This window comes from Amblyomma americanum, chromosome 6 (assembly GCF_052857255.1).
Source record: "Amblyomma americanum isolate KBUSLIRL-KWMA chromosome 6, ASM5285725v1, whole genome shotgun sequence".
In the NCBI taxonomy this organism is placed as follows: Eukaryota; Metazoa; Arthropoda; class Arachnida; order Ixodida; family Ixodidae; genus Amblyomma; species Amblyomma americanum.
Genome location: NC_135502.1, coordinates 58,267,908 through 58,289,616, shown reverse-complemented (window position 1 = coordinate 58,289,616; position 21,709 = coordinate 58,267,908). Strand labels below are relative to the sequence as shown.

At 46.2% G+C, this 21,709-nt stretch overlaps 1 protein-coding gene across 2 annotated transcripts in view; it reads right to left on the bottom strand.

Moving 5' to 3' along the window:
* Window positions 1-21,709, bottom strand: part of LOC144093539 (neuronal acetylcholine receptor subunit alpha-10-like) — a 284,484-nt gene that overhangs the window by 132,045 nt on the left and 130,730 nt on the right. For both annotated transcript variants that reach the window (XM_077627065.1, XM_077627064.1), the window contains exon 3: window positions 17,609-17,634. The gene's annotated coding sequence lies outside the window, so the exon portion shown is untranslated. The remainder of the gene's footprint in view (window positions 1-17,608; window positions 17,635-21,709) is intronic.

The window sequence follows — 21,709 nt, the reverse complement described above, 5'->3', positions numbered from 1 at the left end:
ACGTATTTAAAGAAAATGGTGGATTTTAAGACAGATTTAAATACAGAAAAAGAGTCCGCAATGGTGGCAGCTGCCACCACGTTGTTTCAACGGGGACGATCCTATATTTCAGCTATCCTTGGAGCCATGAATACGAGAGGTTACTAGCACAAGGACAAGTTTTCACTTGAGAGCAAAGTTCAATATGCCGTGGATGGTGCTGCCATGCTGAACTTCTAATGCAATCTTCTCGACATCACAACTGTGATGAATTATGGATGCAAACAAGCTTTAGAAATGCCACGATTACTCTGCTTTTTTCAAAAATTCAGTGCGCCCTAAATTCAAGTTCTTAACGAGCATATTCGTTCTTGTCAAATGAGGGCTCCGTGTAGAGTTTACTCAACACTTGCGCTAGGAACGACCGCGGCACTCGTCTCCTGCAGAGACATTCGTTGCCTTACTAATAAGGAACTCGGCCTCGCTGTTGTTTGAAGTCTTACTGGAACTCGTTCATTATCCGTCAGCGACCAACAGCACCACGTTTGCGCGAAACTTGACTCCGAATTTGTGGCAAAAAATGCCTTCTTTTCCTGAAATTATTTCATGAAATCATCACAGAAAATTCGGTGGGTGGCAGATGCAGACTGCGCTAGGCGTTCTGACTAGTTGCATACCATCGCTTTGCTCGAAGGAACATCTAGACGACCGGAAAAAAATTGAGCATGGATTGCGCTAGCATCCTAGCGTGTTCAAACCTGGGAAATATATCGCGGTGTGATAAACACCCTATGTTCAGCAAATGCAGCTGAGATGCATCACGATTGCGGACGCGATGGAGTGCTTTCAGATTAAGAAGATATAGTAAGTCTACCAGCTACGCTGGTAATATGATATCCACAGAAAAAAAATGCAGCAACCATCAAAGACGATTATCTAAGTAAGCGAATAGCTTCCTTATCCCGCTGAATTATACGCAAATGTCCGTGGATCACTGAAAGGCAACGAGCGTGCCAGCAAAGCTAGCGTTGGCCTGCTTTCTCAGCGCGTGAACAACGGCGTTCTTTAACTCACTTTAGTCGCATTTTTCCAGAACTTTTCATTTAGCACAGTGGGCACCCATGCTGCACTCCTCCTTGGCCCGAAGCGAGCATCGGGACGCGAGAAGTCATGCAATAGGTTTTTTTTTTCACACACCGCTAAACCACGTGACCTTCCTCGCACCTAGGACTTTTAAGGGGTCTTTAAAAATTACCTTTTGTCGCAACTAACTCACTAGAAGTGTATCAGTTACATGCTCAGCGAAATTTTTAAGGGAGCGATGGTGTGCTTAAGCCAAAGTTTGAAGAATGAGCCTAATGTTTACCAGAACAGGCTTATTTTTTGACAACTGCTCCACTGTGAATTCGCTACTCTTTGTGAAATCGTCCCCACTTTTGCCCTGAAAAAACGTGCTCACTACGCAGGCTTGATATCATGCAGTGTTCCGTCCTAGGAGGCACGTCCTGCGCTATATTCAGTGTGCAACCTTTGACAAGAAAGGGTAATGGACGTGCATTCTCAGCACATAGATAAATTTCTGTTCTTCCAACATGTATTCCTTCACGTCGAGCAAAAGATTCAACTAATGCGCAAAGTATAAAAAAAACTGAAACATGTAAATTTACCTTTTAAAGCCACACACTACGCACGCAGGGACGTGCACCCAAAGCATAATGTATCCCGCGCCGAGATCTTCCAACTCTGTCACGCCCGGAGGCAGTGCCTCTCCGTCATACTTTTAGACAACGCCTACATTAGCCTAGCATATGATCAAGCTGCAAGAATAAACGAAGTTATAGGCTCCTGGACTCGTTAATGTAGCCTGTGCTGCCGATAAAATAAAGCAGCGCACAGCGAAATACCACAAAACAGCGCTCACGCTGGTGACGTTCGCTCTACGCGAGGTTATGTGCAGGCCCGACAGTGATTGCATTATCCGCCCTTCACAGCGGTTTCGAGCAAAGAAGCTGCGTGCCACGCCTGTCAGTGAGGAGCCTGATAAACAATGCGGGTCCCAAGGGAAAGGGAGCCGGAAAGGAAGACAGAAAGAGAGAGAGAAAGAGAGAGAAAAAAGAAAGGCCACGCTTTGAAAAGAATAAGAAGATGCTCTGTAAGGAGCTTGACAATGAACCCGAGATCAACGCCAAGCTGTCAACACTCGGTTATTCCCTTGGCCTCGCCTCCTGAGCTCTCTACCCATCCATCACGTTTGATTCAGGCCTTGACTTCGCTCCCTTGTGCCTCTAGAACTCTCTTCTCAGCTGCACCCTACGTGGGTTACGGCTCCTACGTGGGTTCGATCAATGGGGCTGTTTCGGTATGTTACGCGCTAGCCACGAATGACAGCAGCAGCTTTTTGGGGTCTAGAAGAAAAATAAAAACAACACAGACAAAGCTGCCGCGCAAAAATTTCCCCCCTCGCTGTTGTCAGCTGGGAAAGGCTGAACAAGGAGGGTAACAAGAGAAAACGCATTCACGGCACGGGATTCTCCTGGCCGAAGTGAAGACATTCTTCTTAGGTGTAGAATTTGGAGCTTTGTCTTGTGTACCTGCTTTTACTGAGTTCCACAGCGAGCTACTTTTCGCGCTACTTTTGGGCGTTTGCGTGTCATGCTGTCTAAGGGTTGGCTGTCCACACGCTAGCTACTCTCTGGAGCACAGTGTTGTTCTTCAGCACTGAGTGAAATAAAAAACAAACTGAACTGCAGCCTTTATTCGGTTGCACAACATGAAGCCTCAAGAATAATAAAAAAGAAATGAAGAAAGGCTGCGAGCGAGCCTTCGTGACCTTGCCTGCAATTCAAAGGAGGCGATGAACACGGAAGAGACACGCAGCTATGAGCACTGCACAAAATAGAGCTCGGAATGATACGCTACGTTATAGAAACTCCAGTCCTTGTAATTAGCTGTAAAATAGACACCTCCGTTTATCGCGAAGGCGTATATTCTTTTGTAGAACCTGCCATGTCGGGCCAAGTGTTGCTATTTTTTCAGGTAGAGGAAATGCATGAAATGCAGACCGCTACAGGTTTCATGGAGTATCACAAAAATCTGCAAAAGTAAAACCACTGTATAAAGTAAACTTGTTGGTGAGCTGTCACGTGCCTACGCTTGGTTTTCGTCGTATGCGACCCCAGGTGAGCTTGTGATTGACATCTACTAATAGCTGTCTTTTAAAGGGACTATGCAATGAATAAAAAGTGCTTGTAAATCTTTTCAATGGTTAGAAATGATGCTAAGAATTCACACCAAGTATGAGTCTTCGGAACTGAGCCGGCAATTTATTACGAATTTTTTAAAAACATGTTTTTAAAATTCGCTGGCCGATTGGTGTGCTCGTAGTGACCGATTTTGAAACTAAAATCGTTAAAAAGGACGTCACTGTACCCATGACGTCGCCAGGCCACCACACGGTCTCATTCGCTGGAGCCACGGCAGCCACGGCAGCCACGACGTCACAGGCACACTTCCGGTAGCCGTGAAAAATCTTCTGCTCGTGCCGCCGCGCGACCCTCTTGCATTGCCTTCGCGCATATGGTTTGAATTTTCTCCTGCCGCCTCCTTTTGTCGGGAGTTCCGGAGCCACTTGCAGTGGCTCGCCGAGTCGCTACTGTTGTCGCTGGCGTTCAGCCGGTACGGCGTGAACGCATAGGGCTCGATGCCGATCGCGGCCGTAAGAGCGAGCAGTCGCGCCTCGAGGTCCGGGTCCATTACTGCTAACTACAACAGACGACAAGCAAAGAAACTCGACGCGCGCCGCAATCACGCCCCCGACGCTGCTGCTGGGGTGCTAGGAGCGACAACCGGAAGTTGCAAAGCTAACGTCATCTGATGACGTATTCAAAGGCGGGGCCCAGCCCCAGACCTCTTTTCTTTATTTTTGTCTGGTGCCCCGCGTGTACGAGTTGAGGGGGGAGAGGAGGAGCGTAATTTTTAATCGTCTATATCTTCGTTGTTATTGATGCTAGCTTAAAAATCCTTGCTTTGCGTGACGAGTGATGAAATGCCTCTCTCGTCTGCTTTACGTAATCTCAGTTAATTTATTGCATAGTCCCTTTAAGCAGGATTTTCCTTGAGATGTGAAATTGTGGAGACGATGCTTGGGAATATCAGCGCAAGCGAATGACTTTAAACACTCAACGTGTGACATCAGTTCCGACGCGTTAGTATCTGTCCACCGTCGGAATATAATGATTGTAGATGGTTTACCTCACCGACATTATGACTCAGACCTCACTTCAAAGGACTCATGGCGTCTTCCTAACAAGTAGGAACACCTCAAAGGTACGCCCTCTATGATTTATGAGGAGGTCTGAGGTTTAGTGCGCCGATGCTGACGTCTGCATCGAGACCATCCTGCTACTACAATGGCATGCTGCGGTGGTAGAAAATCTTCGTCGTTCACAGAGACTTTATCAAAAAACGATGGGCAAAAGTGCGCTCTTGTGTGCCCGTCACCCAAATTAAAGTGTTATTGCTTGTATTTTAACACATTTGATCCATTAGTTAATGAGCCTGTATTTTTTACACAATGTTTTTTGGACTGACACATAATAAGACTTAACCGCTGTTGGCAGCTAAACGTGAAGAAAATATCAAGAATGGTTGCTGGATGCTTTAATTGCTAACTGGCTCCACAATATCATTCGTATGACAAAAAATGCGTATTTGTGCAGTAAAGATGACTGGTTTGGTTTAAGGGTGTTTAACGTCCCAAAGCGACTCAGGTTATGAGGGACGCCGTAGTGAAGGGCTCAGTAAATTTCGACCACCTGGGGCTCTTTAATGTGCACTGACATCGCAAAGTACATGGGTCTCTAGGATTTCGCCTCCATCAAAATTCGACGGCTTCGGCCGGGATCGAACCCGCGTCTTTCGGGTCAGCAGCCGAGCGCCATAACCACTGAGCAACCGCAGCGTCTCGGTAAAGATGACTGATTATTTATGTGGCTGCACTCTGACGTTCCAGATCATTGCGCTTTTCCTTTGGTGCTGCCTCTTTAGTGTCGAGACAAGTCCTAAACTAATATTGCGGTTCACATAAAGAATCGAATTTTCTAGTTATTGCGAAACTTATAACATGAATATGACAGTGACGCAACGGTACAGTTGCACGCATAATTCACACCGCAAAGCACTCTTAAACATGGCACTTCGTGTTTGGGCTCTTCGTCCTTTCCGCTTTGCGCTTTGTTTTCAAGGATGCTCGAACATCAGAGCCAAGGCGAGTTCATGAAACGGATATATAATTATCCTGTTCTAGCAGATAGGTCGTAAATGTACTTCACGTCTACGACTCACTCACTCACTCACTCACTCACTCACTCACTCACTCACTCACTCACTCACTCACTCACTCACTCACTCACTCACTCACTCACTCACTCACTCACTCACTCACTCACTCACTCACTCACTCACTCAATCACTCGCTCGCTCGCTCACTCACTCACTCACTCACTCACTCACTCACTCACTCACTCACTCACTCACTCACTCACTCACTCACTCACTCACTCACTCACTCACTCACTCAGAGAAAGGCGATCGCTCCTCGGGCGTGAGCAACGCGGACACTGCATGGTCACTGAATTCTCTGCAGAGGGTGCTCTGCCTCATAAACACCCTTTGAAAGGCAGAGCCGACTCTAAAGGCGCAAAACAAAATAGTACCGCTAATACTCAAGAAGAAACGGATAGGAAGATAATAAAATATGGAATATGCTGAAGCTATTTTATAAGAATGTGTGAAGGTTGGACTGACTGAGAAACTTTACTGCTTGAAGTTTCCAGGAACGCGCTAGTACATGTGTAAGAGGGCGCCTTACCAGTTAAGTTTCTCGCAGTGACGTTACATGAGCAGAAAAGTAGTTTCGTGTAGAACTTAACCTCGAAAATAAATGACAGCGGACAATTTTATAGTCAGGGTAGTAAGACGAATCAAAAGCCCAAGTTTGAAGGCAAAATTCAATCATTAGTTACAAGTGAAAAATACAAAGATAACCGGGCGAAGAGAAAGAGCAAACTATGCATAATTTTATAATGATGTGCACTTATGCGCAAATACCTGCAACATATATTTGACCCCCATTTAGCAGGGAGGAGTGTTGTCTGATACCGAGATACTGAAGTAAAGAATATGCTATTACAATGATCGACAACGAAATGGTTAGCGCAGATGTTGAAAGAAGCGAATGTTCTGTGCCAATATTGACATACCCTGTGTGCGCTTAAAAAAGCACATTCTTTGTGACCGGAAAAAGTCAGTACTATTAGGATGCAAAGCGTAGCCAGCTGGTTGTTAAATGAGAGTCACACTCAAACTTGAAAGTAGTGAAGATAGAGGCACGATACTGAAGCAATGGAGTTGTTGAATAAGCACCGCGGTTGCGCGATTTTAGGCATTGCTCCGCTAGCTTACACGCCTCACTATGCAAACTGAAAGCACCATCTCCTCGCCGCTTTCTAGTTATACACTGTTTGTTCACTATCATCACCTGCTTACACCTATTAGTCGTTTCGTGGTGCCCAAGCATGGACATCAAGGAAAAATATGTTCTGGCTACCGAGACGATTGAGTGGCAGTTCCATCGCTGCCATCAACACGCAGACCGCGTGATGCTACGCCCTTGCGCTCAAGCCGACGCGGCAACCCAACGATATTATGTCAACCCAGTTCTTAGAAGTAAACTTCCACTTCAGTTTTTGTTTGCTGGCTACCTCATTTAGCTTGAGTTACTCTTACTAATGACGACAGAAATTTATTTTACAAGCAGAGCTCCAAGTAATCTTTTCACCTATTTTTCTGGAAAACAAATTGTTTGCGATGACAGAAACTTCGAGACAGACTTTAAGCCCCCTTTTAACACACAGAATTGCTACATTAAAGCACTGAAAAATGTCGGCATTTCATTCGTCAAAAATAATATTCACCGAAAAAAAAAACCGAAACTGTAGTTATGAAATAAAAAACCGAAGAAAATTCCCGGAAGTTTCAAGAAATAAAGACCGAAAAGTCCAGCCCTTAGTAGAAACCTGCCAATGAAGAACTACATATTTATTTAAGGATGAACAGCAGGCGCCGTTAGTCCGCGCACTTAAAAATGTCGAGGAATGCCCGTTGTAGAGGATAAAAAAGCAGAAAAAAATGGACAAAAATCACAAGATGAAAGAACATTAATGCGAAACAATAATCGTGGGAGCCTGTTGTTAGATCACAGAGTTGAAATTCTTCCTAGTGAGGCAGAGGCGTGAGAATGAATGCATGGTGGATGGCGTGATAAAGAAAAATGGAGACAGGGATCAGAGCAGTCTGAATCATGTATGGTGTAATTCACTTTTGTTTTGGAAAAGCGTGAAAGTGCAGGTAAACGTGATATTTAAGACAGGTGCCAGGACAATTGAACAGTACGGAGATAAAAAAATAAAAACGTATGACTGGACATACAGGCTGTCTAACCTACCAACTAAGCAACAACAATAAATACATACCCCTTTTGTGTTCCTGCCGAGGAAAAGAAAAGTAAAAAATGCCAGCAGGGATTTTCACTGCAACCTATAAACTATTATCATGATCTTTATTTGTTGTACAAACAGGGCGAAACGTGCGCCGAGCAGCGAAGCAGAGAATATATGCGGAGGGAAAAATATGGCCCGTCAGAACGAATGCAACTTCCGCTTTTTCGAGTGCTTTGGGGCTGCTCCTTTACTTGAGCACGACGACGGCTGCGAAAAAAATAACGCAACAACGAAACACAGCGCAAGGTGCATACAGGAAGCGTCGCTGTTGTACGCGAATTCCCAAATGAAATTTAAGAGGCGGAAAAAAAAGGGCGAGGAGGAGGGGGTGAGAGGAGGAGCGCGTGGTAGACGGCTTTCCAACGTTCGCGCGCGATTCAGAATCGCTCCGAGCACGAGCTGTTCCCGGCTCGTCGGGCGCCGCCGCTTTGTTTTGAGAAACAAAAAGAGTGGCGCGACGACGAGTCGAAGTCTTCTTTCACTGTCAGACACACAGCGTATAGGCGCAGCGCGAGGCGCTCGAGCGCATCGCGCCGAAACGGAGGTGCAGCAGTTCCCGCTCTCGCAGCTCATCTGCGCGAAAAGAAGGTTTGCGGGACCCCCTTTCTCCCCTTATTTCCCACTTCCTGACAGCCGAGATTGCGCCGTGGTGAGAGCAGCTACACACACGTGCGCGCTGTGCCACCGGGCCTGCAGCGTTTTCCCCTTTACTTTAACGGCAGCGCGCTCGTAAGTTTTCGACGCCTAGATGAAAACACGCGCGCTGCCGTAGATGTCGCCGCCGAAGCTAGAGTGAATTAGAATGGCGGAGCTGATGAAAGAGAACGCAGCTCGTTGGCGTCCAGAGAAACCGGGTTAGGCGAGAGTCGTAGAGTGCTGCTGGCTTGATCGTTCACCTGGACGCGTTTTGAAAGCGCCACGTTTGCGCGCTTGCAAACGGGCTGGTAAAGCGTCGTGTATCCAATCCAACGAGTCGAGTTTCCGTTTTCTACGAGCGGCGCTTTCTGCTCGGGACTGCAGATCATTCGAGTTAGGCCGTATAAAAAAGGTTGTTGCAAAAGTAAAGCGGCAGTCGTTGGACGCTGGCCTACCTCGATTTGTCTGACGACGTCGCTTAGGGCTCGAGTATACCACTGTGGCAAGGCCATTGCGTCCTCGATCGCTTCCCTTGCGAAGCACCTGATTGCAGCGTTGGCTTACGAAAACCATCTTGACGGGCTCGCGGATTCCTACGTCTCGTACTTCCTGTTTTACTCTTTTCATCATCGCGACTCCTTTCCGATCTGGATTTTACGTCGCCATCTTTGTGAAAGCGTATACAAGAGGTGGTCACATCAAACCCAGCACTGGAACCATCGTACAGCTGTGTTCTTTGCCATTGAAGGCGCAAACCGCTTTAAGGCATCTATATTTCGGCCTTCTCTGCTTTCAAAGCAGCACTCAACGGCGTTCGATAGAAGTGATTTGAACTGGAATAAGCAAAGACGCCTTCTTATTGTTTTTTTATTTTAAGGCTACGCTTCACTTCTTTTTCAAAACTAGGCGGCGTCTTTAAGGAATACTCAGTCCTAACATGCTGCTGAATGCTACTTTCCTTGTTCTTGATAGGGTCGTGCCTCCACGATAGGTTATCATTTTGTCGCACACGCGTCGGTGCTTTATATATTCATTTTAACCCATGAATGTTTTATTTTTTTAATTTATATCCATTCTTCTCTTTTCCTCACTGCAGGGAAGCAGACGAAACAGCTTTCAGGTTAATCCATCCACTTTACTTTTTTCCTCATCTCTCTCTTTTTCTTCCGTGGCCTGGCTGCGCACTTAGTTTTTCGGAGCGAATATAAGAAGCACATAATTAGAATTTGTACTCCCTTCCCGTCTAAAACATTTCAGTTATGACAGGTACGGGATGAGAAAAAGAAAAGTTTTAGGGCTCACGTAGATTTTATTTTTTATTAAGCATACTCAATCATGCCACATTCGAGGCGACAGCGGGTATCACTTGAGTTCAAAGGAGAACAGAAAAGGAAGAAAAAAGGAAGTGTGCGGAAGATGAACACAGTCTCGAAACGAGAAATCGACGCTTGGGAGGGAGGGCCTGAATCGGGGTTGGAGTCCCAGTGCCGCCTCGCAACGTAAACACTTTTCGCGGTGCGATGAAGCCGACGCTCTATTCGCCGACCACGAGAGCGAGTATTCCGGCAGCGGTTCGCCTCGGAACAGCCGAGCTGTTCCGTCGCTGCGCGAGCTGCCCTATTTCCCTTTTTAGTCCCCTTCCATTCCCAGACGACTCACTCCTTCGTCACCGCCGCCGACGGCGTCTTTCTTCATTTCTCGAGATTATGCGGCTGCTCAGGAATTGCTGACGCCGCCCCCGTGTCCTCGCCTCCCCCTTACCCCTTCCCGCTTCTTCTCCAGATTCCCTCTCTCTTTTTTTCGCTTTTATTGATTTATGATCGCGGTATTGACCACGAACTGGGTCAAGATGTGCTTCGAAGCCGCGCCACTGCCAGCCCCACTCCTTCCTGGCAGCAGCCAGCCAGCCCCACGAAGCTTCCGAGATGGGCCGCGCGCGGTCCTCTCGTCGCTAAACCAAAATTCGGCAACGGCTATCGGTGGCTTCTGAATCCTAAGCAGGCCGGGCATCTTGCGGCGCCGCCACTTCTCTTCCCTTTCTTCCTTATTTCTAACTTTCGGGCAGGGCTCGGACATGGCACTGTTGTTGTCTTTTGCAGACGGGGGGCTCAGAACTGGCGTCGACCGCTGCTGGGTGAAGTTGTTCGCTCGGGGAAGACGAAAACAAGGAATGCGGAAACAACGCCAGCGATCTCAGAGCGGCGCAGGACACGAGACCGAGAGCAATGAATGCCCAGAAAGCGAAATCGAGAACAGAAGCATGGAGAAAGAGAGAGAGAGGGACAAGAGACAGCGAAACAAAAACGAACAGTCCGAAGGAGAAATAGAATAACAAAAGGGCGAGGCACAGAGCGAGGCAAAACAAAGCCGTTGCAGTCCTTTGGCAGTGGTCATAACTCACGCTTGGCTGCGAGACGTGTAGGGTTTTTGACGCCCGCGACGGAGAGGAGGGGAGCGCGGCTCAAGTCGGGACGTGTTTATTAAATTTGCGCCCACGTCGCTGTGCTTAAGATGAATGTGACAGAGCGATGAATGGAGAGCTGTAACAATGCGTTCCGGAAGGAAAGGTTGAGGGAAAGGGGGTTGGGGGACCATTTGAAACAGAGGGCGTTCGGAAAAGGATGACACATGAGACGGACGCCGGGGGAGAGCATTAACGCCGCGGACTGGAGCAGCAGACGGGAAAACACGGTGCCAGCACTGCGTTCTACTTTACCAGAAAATGATACGAACGGCCGCCAGAGCTGTTGTGGAAAGAAACGAAAGAAGCAACGAACCGATTTCTTTTAGACCGGGCAAATTATTCTTTCTTCCGAGACATTTGCACTGAAAAAAAAGTGTCCATTTCTTAAAAAGCTCATATTTAACTTAAAACGATCAGCTAGCGGGCTCAGCGTTTCTGTTTGCACTTCACAACTTCTTGTACGTTGCAGTATTATTGCATATTATATCAGACAAGTAATTGACTGGTGAGTTAACGGCACGGCCCATTTCGTTCGCGTTGCTGACGCCTGGTAATACTAAGCGGCTGCACATTGTCAAGACCGTCGCTGAATTCTCGTTCATGCTCTAAAAGCGTCAGTGTATCAGTTGTGTACTTTACAGTTAGTGAATTCTTCAAAGAAATTCTAATGCGCTCATATTTCAATCTCTACCAGAATTCACAACACTTGCATGCTGTGTTTTCTTATTTTGAAGAACATGCGCCACAGCAAGGAGCACGGCACTCTCAAACTACGCACAAAATGAGATCCTGACGGTGAATTATAAATTAATTTTTTTTTCAAGCGCAGAGAAGGGAAAGAGATACTTAAGTGATGCAGTTTTATTCTGTTGTTTTGTTAGGTTTCAATACGTTTCCCAAAGAAAAGGAATAACGGTTGATTTAGCGTGGTTAGGCCAATTAAGAATTTGGTCACTTCGGTTGTCACTTTGGTTTCGGCTAAAAGCTCAGTTTTCAAGGTCAAGCAGGTCATTCCCTAGTTTACTTTCATAGATCACTGGGAAGCTATGGCGCAGTGGTGCAGCGGTTAAGCGATGAGCCACTGCCCTGCGATGGCAGGTGCTGTCATCGATGGGACTTGTGAGACCCAAGTTGCCCTTCTCGAGCAACCTCAAGGTCACGAAAATAGGCTTAAAAAATCGTGAAATCTGAGATGGGGATTTTGGTGCTAGCGTACTAAAAGGAAAAACTGCAACGAGCTTTCAGCCAATCGTTTTGCAGAGAGAGCTGTTTCTAGGGCACTTTAGCACAGGACAGCGTCGACCCATCCTGCTTTATCACGTGACACGTAATATGACTCGTGAGGACACGCGTGACAGCACATTTAGCTGGAGAAAGATTTTGGAAAGGGCGCTCACGTGACACAACGCTCACGCAGTTGCCACTCCTGTTGCCCAAACAAAAGAACAAATACCAACAACAACAGCGACAGCGATAAGCGGCTACAGCCAAGTTCTATGCCTTACCCGGCAAAGGAAAGCACTAGCCAATGTTTTTCGTGTTCCTGCATTTTATAATACATCCCGAGAAATTGTGTTGTTCAAACACGTTTTGGAAGCCCCGGAAATCGTTTGACGAGGCTATAAGTTTCACAAGTCTCTTGCTATTTCTGTGGTTTTGTATTAACAGTCGCTAATAGAAGTTGACTCTCCTCAGATATTAGAGAAAGATAATTCAAATCTAGCCTGAATCTGTGTTTTCAACTAAAGGAGCGGAAGTAAGGATTGGACGCTGTTGAATCTGCGCTACATTTATTTCCCTTTCTCCGGAAGCTAGGAACACGTGCATCAATGCTGCAGTCACGTCTGCGTTCAGAGCTGAAGAAAACGCAGTGAAGGACGAAAATAAAGGACGAAAGGAATTAGTGCGATGTTGAATCTCCGCTTGAACAAGTCGCCGGCATTTCTTCAGAAGTAAACAAACAAGCTTCCCGTCTAACAGGACACACACACACACACACACACACACACACACACACACACACACACACACACACACACACACACACACACACACACACACACACACACACACACACACACACACACACACACACACACACACACACACACACACACACACACACACACACACACACACACACACACACACACAACACACAACACACACACACACACACACACACACACACACACACACACACACACACACACACACACACACACACACACACACACACACACACACACACACACACACACACACACACACACACACACACACACACACACACACACACACACACACACACACACACACACACACACACACACACACACACACACACACACACACACACACACACACACACACACACACACACACACACACACACACACACACACACACACACACACACACACACACACACACACACACACACACACACACACACACACACACACACACACACACACACACACACACACACACACAGAGAGAGAGAGAGAGAGAGACAGACAGACGGTATTTCAGGAAACCACACCACAGATATTTAAAAATAAGGTGTTTGACGTGAAGAGAAGCTCTTTGAGGCATAGTAACACCAGTGTTGGCGGACGTTAAAAAACGGGCTAATCACGTTAACTAGTGAAGTGATTAAACTGATTATAATACTTTTTAGCTATTATCGAAAGGCACTCGATTGCAATTATAGATTTGTAGCCGACCATTAGTAATAGCCATAGCAGTTTTTAGAATTTCGAAAATGCGATTACATTTGCCACTGTGGCTGAACTGATTTGGGCCATTGCTCGCGCCCTTCGAAAACAGCGCGCCTACGGGGAGCGCAGAGTGACATCAATCAAATCGTGCCACTTCGTAGCGCAGGTACCACGCCACAATAGAGAAATTTAGCATGCCAGAGACGTACTAACGGAGACGTATACCGGTTTTAAGTAGGGGAGCTGGGCATGCTCAGTGGCAAAGGTGTGGCTGGGTAGGACTACTGCGCGTGCGCGACATGCGTACGTAATACCGGTATACGTCTCCGTTAGTAAGTCTCCGGTATGCTAAATCTCTTTAATCTCTGCGTCACTCCTGCTGCGGTGCTCCCAGCTCCTCGACACTGCATTGATCCAGCGCGGTTTGGGCAGAGAATGTTCCAAGGTACGTGCGTCACTCAGCGAGCCGATTTGATTCATGCTGCTTTGCGCTCCCCGCAGGCGCGCGGTTTTCGAATGGCGCGAGAAATGGCCCAAATCAGTTCAGCCACAGCGGCGAGGGTAATCGCTTTTTCAAAATTCTAAAAACTGATATGGCTATTACTAACGGCCGGCTACAAATTCCTAATTGCAACCATGTGCTTATCGGTAATAGTTAAAAACATTTGACTTTTATAATCAGGTTACTCTCTGTATTTGATAAGATGATACGCCTTTTTGTTTTGACATCCGCCAACACTGGCGTTACTATGACTCAAAAAGCTTCGCTTTACCTCAAAACCCCTATTTAAAAAAAATTAGAGGTGTGCTTCCCTGAACCACCCGGTATATTTTGTTCCATCGTGGCAGCCATTTGTTAAGACAGGCCTTGTGCACGCGCATCAGAATCAGTGAGGATGGTAACTTGAATCTACGAATCTTATTTTGAACACTGTTACGCTGCACTGAACCTGAAGTTTAACCAGTGCTATTTATTTTTTCTCCATGCTATTCTGAATGCGAAAAGATGAGATTTTAATGCAATTTGAGAATAACGTATTCAGTGAATAAACAGCGCTCAAAAGAACCCTTAAAAGTGATACGAGTGCTGAGCGACTTGAAAAAGTAATAATATTGAAATAGTCAATCATAACCATAAAAATTGTCCACTATTTTTTAGCTCCTGCGCTTAAAATCACTCAGAAACCTTGGAAGATGTCGCCCTTTTACTTAACAGAATAATTTCTTAGACTTGAGGTATCACATTCATGTTGAAACAGAGCAATACCAGAGAGTTCATTGGCGCCTGCATAAGGCTCGTGCATTGTAAATTAGGAGCAATAAAAAAAACTGCTTCTGCAACGTAAGATATACTCAATGCCACTTGTGTGAAATAAAAGTACATTAAGTTACTCTGTTTCCAAACTGCGCATCAAATAAAATAAAAACAAATCAGATCAAATTTACTGAATTCATATAAAGGGAAACATACATAGTGAAACAGAAGCACATCCTTCCCACAGAACACGTAGCTGAACGGAAGGTGTACTAATGTCGCACTTCCGCATTTCCGCACATCGATTGTTTTGGAAACGAGACGTAAACTGAAAAAATTCAGCCATTAATTAAGCAATGACAATCTCGTCTGCACCTGATAAGCGCTACCACCATCGTCACCGCCTTGCTTGTTTCGCATTCCGCTTTGCACGCTACGCGACATGAATAATGCATGGCGTCGCATCTCTGATTTCAAGCAGGTTTCCCCATCTATCAAGATGCGTGCCTGTGTGCGTATCATCCTGCGTGTACAAGTTCCACCGTACACACTCAGTGTCTGATGCATAAAACAAATTATCCAAGTGTACTCCTCTCGTTCCTGCCCTTTCACAAGCTCGCTCACTGCTGAAGCGCGTCTCACCAGTGACCGGTGCGCTTCCCTCGATTGATAATTAAGCAGTTGCGTCTCTGTCATGTCCACCCGTTCAGAGGCTCTCGAGAGCTGCCAACATCTGCGCACTTCCCAGCCCTCCTTGTCACCCTTCGTATTGAACGCGCGAGTGGACGCGCGTCGCGTCACAGGAGGACGAACAAATTTCTCTCTCCTCTCGTACCCTCTGCTCCTCGCCCCTTTCTCTCTTCTGGCCGCTCTCTGCGGGCCGCTCGAAATCGCAGCCGCCCATTGGAGAAGGAGAAACCGTTCTCGGGCGAGGACTGCTCCAGGGGGCCGCCGTGCAATCAGGGGGGCCCCCGTCCGGCTTCGATGACAGCGGACCGATCTCATCGGATCGCGAGAAAGCAGCAAAGAGAGGTGCGAACAAGAAACTCGCCCGGCACCGGAGGAGTCTTCTCCGGTTCATGCTGCGGCCGCGACGAAGGCGAAGACACTCGCTCGCCGAGGGAAAGGCTGCGCACACAAGCAGCGCGCGTGGACCAAGAGGAAAAGGACCTTTGAGGGGGCCGACGGCAGGCAGCGCGCTTTCTGTCACGCTGTTTTTGGCGCTGTCGCCAACAAAGACGAGCGTCACTCGCAGCTGCCGGACCGGGCCCGCACTATCGCGTCGCCGCTGTCGGCATCTTCCGTGGCGTTGGGCGTCCAAAGAAGCAGATCACGAGAGAGCGAGAAAGAAGGCGAGCGAGAGCGAGGAAAAGAAATAAATAGTAATAAAAGAACGAGGAGGGAGCCGCGTAAATTAGGCTCAAAGGGAGGACGACGTGAAAGGAACAGGTACTGCATACGCCCCTGTGCGCTACTGTCTAGCCCGAGCCGACACATGTTCGGGGAACATACACGCCGCCAGCCGGAGAATGGGTGGTAAGAACGAAGATAGCAGGCTAGAGAGCATATACAGCTGCCGTGTGAGGCTATTGCTTGGGAAGCTGCCGGGAAAAAAAAAACGTTCTTTTTTGGGCATCGGAATAGGGATGATCCTCAAGCGTGCCTCTTGGATCCCAACAGGATGCAAGATTAGGTAAAGGGGCTGTTTTTCTTCCTCTAAATTTTACAGTTGGAACAAGCGCGGATGACGAGGAGACGTAGGAATAGAACGGGTGGAGTATTGGAAGCTAGTGCAGATATGCGAGCTTACACCCCTTAAGAACTGAAGAGGTAGCAATATTCTTTCCGCGACGAAATTCAATGCATTCGCAAGAGAGCAAAGAACAAGATTGGATGCAATCTGCATTCTAAAAATTTTTACGTAGTAAACGCTGATTTTCTAAACTATGTGTTTCGACGGCGGTAAAAGTTAGTTTATTTATTTTGCAATTTCTGTGCATCTAGTAAAGAAGCCCTGGGGTTTGTATAGTACAACGCGTATTCTCTGCTGAAGGTTAATTATCATATCAACTCAATGTCTTTCATTAAAAGCATGCACGTTTCTACCGTAAGATGGTTGCGCCGCTACTTAAAGCCAGCCGATTTGTCAACAAGCAAAACAAAATAAGCGCTATCTTTACTTGTATAACACTTTTCAACAAAGCTTACTATTTGGCTCGAACAAGTTAACTGCGTCTTTGGTCACCAGCGGGTCACGCCCAATATTCATGTTGTGCGGTCACGAATACTGAGTCGCGAGATCAAACCATGGGACAGCCCACATTTTTCAAAGACCCCATGAAAAACACATCTGTGAGGTTGCTGCCGCCGACTGTTGGCGGCTCGATAAGATGGCTTCGCCGGTGGCTTACAGGTGGTTCACGCCGCACACAAGGACATTAGAGGATAACCCGCCAGTAGGTCACGGCGCACAGAGATTAACTTCTGACAAAATCGCTTCCGCAGTGAACGTATTAACGATAGGTTCACAGATGCATTTATGCCTCTGAAGAGAGCAGCGCCTGAGATTTCAGTGTACGTATCCAGTTCTTGCTTTCGCTGCGCCAGCGAGGAACAGAAGTGATGTAGTTGCATGACTTTTGCTTTTTCATGTAAACATCGTGGTCTGTGCACTCAGTCCGCATTTATGTATTCTATGACCTTATCTAAGAAGCGTTTCAACGGTGCAAGAAGAGTGCCGCTATCATGAAGCTGGAGTGAACTTTTCCTTGCTTTGTGCAAAAAAAAAACTAAAATATTTTATCACTATACATGTATGTTAATATTGTATTCAGGGGTGAAATGCTTGGATAATGAGTCTTTGACCCCACCTTGAGTAATGGAAAATACATTGTGCCATGACGCTCTTTGGCTATAGACGTCCTTGCGCCATAAAAATCTACAATCGTCATATATATTGAAGAACGAACAATAGGAATGAACAGCTACTCACCATAGAAGACGGGTTCTGCAGGAGTTCTGCAAAACAGAAAAATTAAAAAAACTGAGTTACTTTTTTTGTAGAATACAGTAGGATGGTCGAATTGAATAACAAGAGTGAGGTACTGCTTTCACCGTTCACCAAGAAAAAGAGTGCCTGGGGTGAGAAGTAGTGGAAACAAGGTGCGCTTGCGTTCAGGCATGTTTTGATGTGAGATGCTGTATAAGCACTTAACAGATTACCATACATGTATATATGTTTCTACGTGCGCTGCTCGCAAATTGCACGAAACACGGCTTAGCTTTCTGGAAGTAATGAAGCCACAGGTAGCATGCGGGAGAACTGGGTGACGCGGGAGCTTCAGACTTAAAGACCGTGTTCGAATTAACTGTTTCTATAAAAAAATGTTTTTGTCAAGTTTGGTGATTCCTTCTGTGTCGTATCTGCTTACCGGACTGGAGACTAGCTTGCATGCCCAGCAATGAGCGCAGCTATGAGGTGAGACTTCTGTTGAATTCAGTACGGACATATTGAGTACTACAATTAAAATCTGCCGCTTTTTTTATTAATACTAATATTCAGATTCGCCACACCTGCGAGATACTTATAAGCGCGATACTTAAAAACGTTAACGTCAAAGACAATTTTTGTTAAGCTTTTGATTTTAATTTCCTTTGTCTCCCTCTCTCATATATATAGAGTAGCAGGTAATTAGTCATTATAACCTGTTTAACTCAGCAAATCATCCTGGTTAACACTTCCTTCCTTCTGTCCGTACTTCGGTCTCAAATACGTTATCGTTTGGTGCAAGTCAGGTGCTGCCGGTTGCTTTGGTGTCAACGGTATGTGCCACTCCATACGAGATCGTCACAGCAAAGGGGCCCACTGTTCCTGCATCGCCATCTTCACATTGTTACCACCTTCCCTAACTTTGCTTCATTCAGCTTACAAGTGACCCATTTGTGTTGAAAAGCGTGGGCGTTGTTGGCTGTTTTTACTGATATTTTAGCAAGAAGCGCCGCTACCCATGACAGTGTCTTAGCTGTGTTAAGGTAGAAGGTAACTTAACTCAGGGTATCTAATAAAATAACCATATCAAATGAAAGACATGGCTTCTGCATTTTGTTTCGACATAAAGCTTACACTGTTAAACTTATTCAGAAGACCATTAGAGTTGCAATGCACTATAACGAAAACAACGCCTGCTCACAGCAGCTAGGCCCCAGAGGCAACGCTTAAGGCAAATGGGCATGAGTACGTAGCCTTAAAACCATCAACTGCTAATTTTGGCTTTAACTGCCCGCTTCTAACTGTCTCAAGCTCCCTAAACAGTTTCACACCGACTCTACACTTGTCTATTAAAGACTCTGAACTTACGAATACTGCAGAGAGAAGCTTACCGCCACAAAACTACTCCATTCTTGTTTTTTCAAACAGCTTTGCTTGTTTTCGGCGCCAGCGCACAGCTTTACTATATCATCCTTTCAAAGTAAGTTCTTTGGTGCAAGAGCAACCGACATACTTAATTGTTAGCGAATCACTCCTATCACACATGGCTAATCCTGGACGATTAGGATGGCTCGCAAGGGTTTTTGCCGGTTTTATGGAAACTTTATTAAAATTTCTGGATAAATTGCGGTAGTAAGTCGCGAGCATTCTAATCCAAGCGATTTCTAGAGGTATGAATCACTTCACCACCATCAAGATTTTTTTTTCTTGTGAATCACTGATCGTCTAAAAAGCAGTTTGCTCTTGCAGCCCTTTTCCACGTGTCAACCTCTCTCCCGGCGTCGATGTCAGGTTACTTTGTTCTTAAGAATTATGGAAGTCACAGAAAGACTGTCGTAAGTCCTGTTAACTTTGCCCGGAATGAAGCATCTGATTATTACATCCTGTTAATTAGGTTTTTCAAATAAGCTAGAAGACAATGGGGTGCAGGGTTCCTGCAGTCTGTAATCACTTCCGCCCGTGGGGTCTTAATTACTGAGACCAATAAGCACAGTAAAATTTCTCGAAAGCTGAGCAAGGGTCTGGGGACTTTTAGCCGATAAGCTAAGTCTAGATAAGCGTAGCGTTCGCATATATAAATGTTTTGATGCTTTCTATAAGGTGAGAGCTGCCTTTTCTGTGAACACTTCGTATATGTAAACACACAGGGCTAAGGAATACTGGAAGTTTTATTGCTGAAACGCTAATTTCTTGTTAGTTTTATCCGCCCCTCAACGCTCATAACAATAAAAATGTTTTTTTTTCTGCTCTGAACTGGCAGTATCGCTACAACACTGCTGCGTTGTTATTTTTTTTAGCCTTAGGAATAGCGAGAAAAAGAAAAAAATGCGTTCAGTATTGATTGCTTTTTTTTTTGGTACCTGCGCAGAGGCAGAGAAAGCACACATTTTGAATTTGGGGGATTTTGCAAAGCAGTATACGGCCCAGGAAAGACACGTCCAAAGTAAATTTGCGGTCCGTTCAAACTGCGCAACGATTTGAAAAAGAGCGTAATATGCATTTATTTATTCATGCATAGGGTGAGCAAAAAAACAAACAAACAAAGAAAGCTGACAAAAAGAGGTCGATTTTAGGCCGGCACATTAACAAATCACGTCATTTCCTTCTTGTCCGAAAATGAAAGACGGGAGCTAATTGGGCCCCACCTCCACAAGCGAGACGCGAAGGTCCTGCCCTCTTGCGCATGCAAACCGAACAAGAACAGTTGTACGAGCATCCCATTATTTTTTAGTCGGAGGGCACCAAACCGAGGTGCTGGCTGTACCACGTGATCTTGCGATAATTTCATACCATATTCCGCACTTCCTTTTTGTAGGGCATAAAAAAAGAAAGAACAGAGGCAAGAGTAGCTGACGTCTTTTACTTCGCTTCGCGCGGCCCAAAAGAAACTAAGCGCCGGCACTCGGCTGCCTCGGCCACGAAAGTCAGAGCTTTATTCTGTCGCCCTCCGCTCGCTCGCTGAGAAAACAACGTGCGGCCGGGGAGCAGGAGCTCTAAAGAGGTTGTCATTAGGCACTCGGGGCTGAGAGTCTGAGAGAAGAGAAAAAAAAACGAGTAAAAAAAATAAACGGGACCTGCTGCTTCCATAGTGAGCTGCCCGTAGCGCTTGGAAAGGCATTACGTAGGCAGCTAATTACTGTTACTGCGTGGCGTATACATAAGCGTTCCAGCAATGAGCCGCTTTTCTGTTTTCATACGCTCCGAGGAGAGGCGTTCCCGGACGAGCAGATGGCGGTGATGAGGTTACGGAAAAGAAAGTTGCCGCGGACACCGGCAGAGGGCAAAAGAAGCGCTACTCGGGAGCGCACATTATTCACCGTCTTTGTGCGCAACATCGCAGGAAGCAAGGCTGAGAAAGCTGGCCTCCACAGCGCACGTACCAGCCTGGGGCTTTTATCATCGTTGTCTGAACCTCTCGTGAGTATCACTTTTGGAGGCTCGGTGGGGCAGCTTTTTTCTTCTTCTTCGTTCCGGGGAAAGCTGGTACGAAAACATTTGTACGTTTTATCGTGTACTTCATCGTTACATTTTTGCCCATATAAAATAAGATTTGATTTGATTCAATTTGGCTGTGAAATTGCATCGTACCGCACGAAGCAGGAGGTAAACTTTATTTCCGCACTATGCCGAGAGCCAGCTGGATGCTGCGTTGCCATGGCAGTGCTGCAAGGAATGACCGCTACGTTTCCACTAAGTCGAGCATGTTGTTGGTTTGTTTGCCCAGGGCTCATTTACCTCATTTCGAGCGTTATTAAAAACCAGTGATGCCGTTCTCGAACGTACTACGTGTGTGGGAAATGCGGCTAATTTGTTCTGATGATATAGTTTAGGCTGATATACACTGAATTCGGCCGCTTGTGCATTTTCCATCTTCATATCCTCGGATCGGCGGAAGAGCAATGTGTAGGCAGAGCAAGCCACTAAAATGTGATTGGCTCTGCTTCCAGAGGTCGTTTCGTTTCGATTCCGTAGCGCGAAACTTGTGGTGAGTTATACCTGCTTCAAGCTATTATTGCTCAGATTGTCTTTTCACGCTTATAAAGCCCATGTCCCAGTAAAAAAGACGTTGCAGTAGCAGACTTTAGTAACATGCAGTGGTGTCTT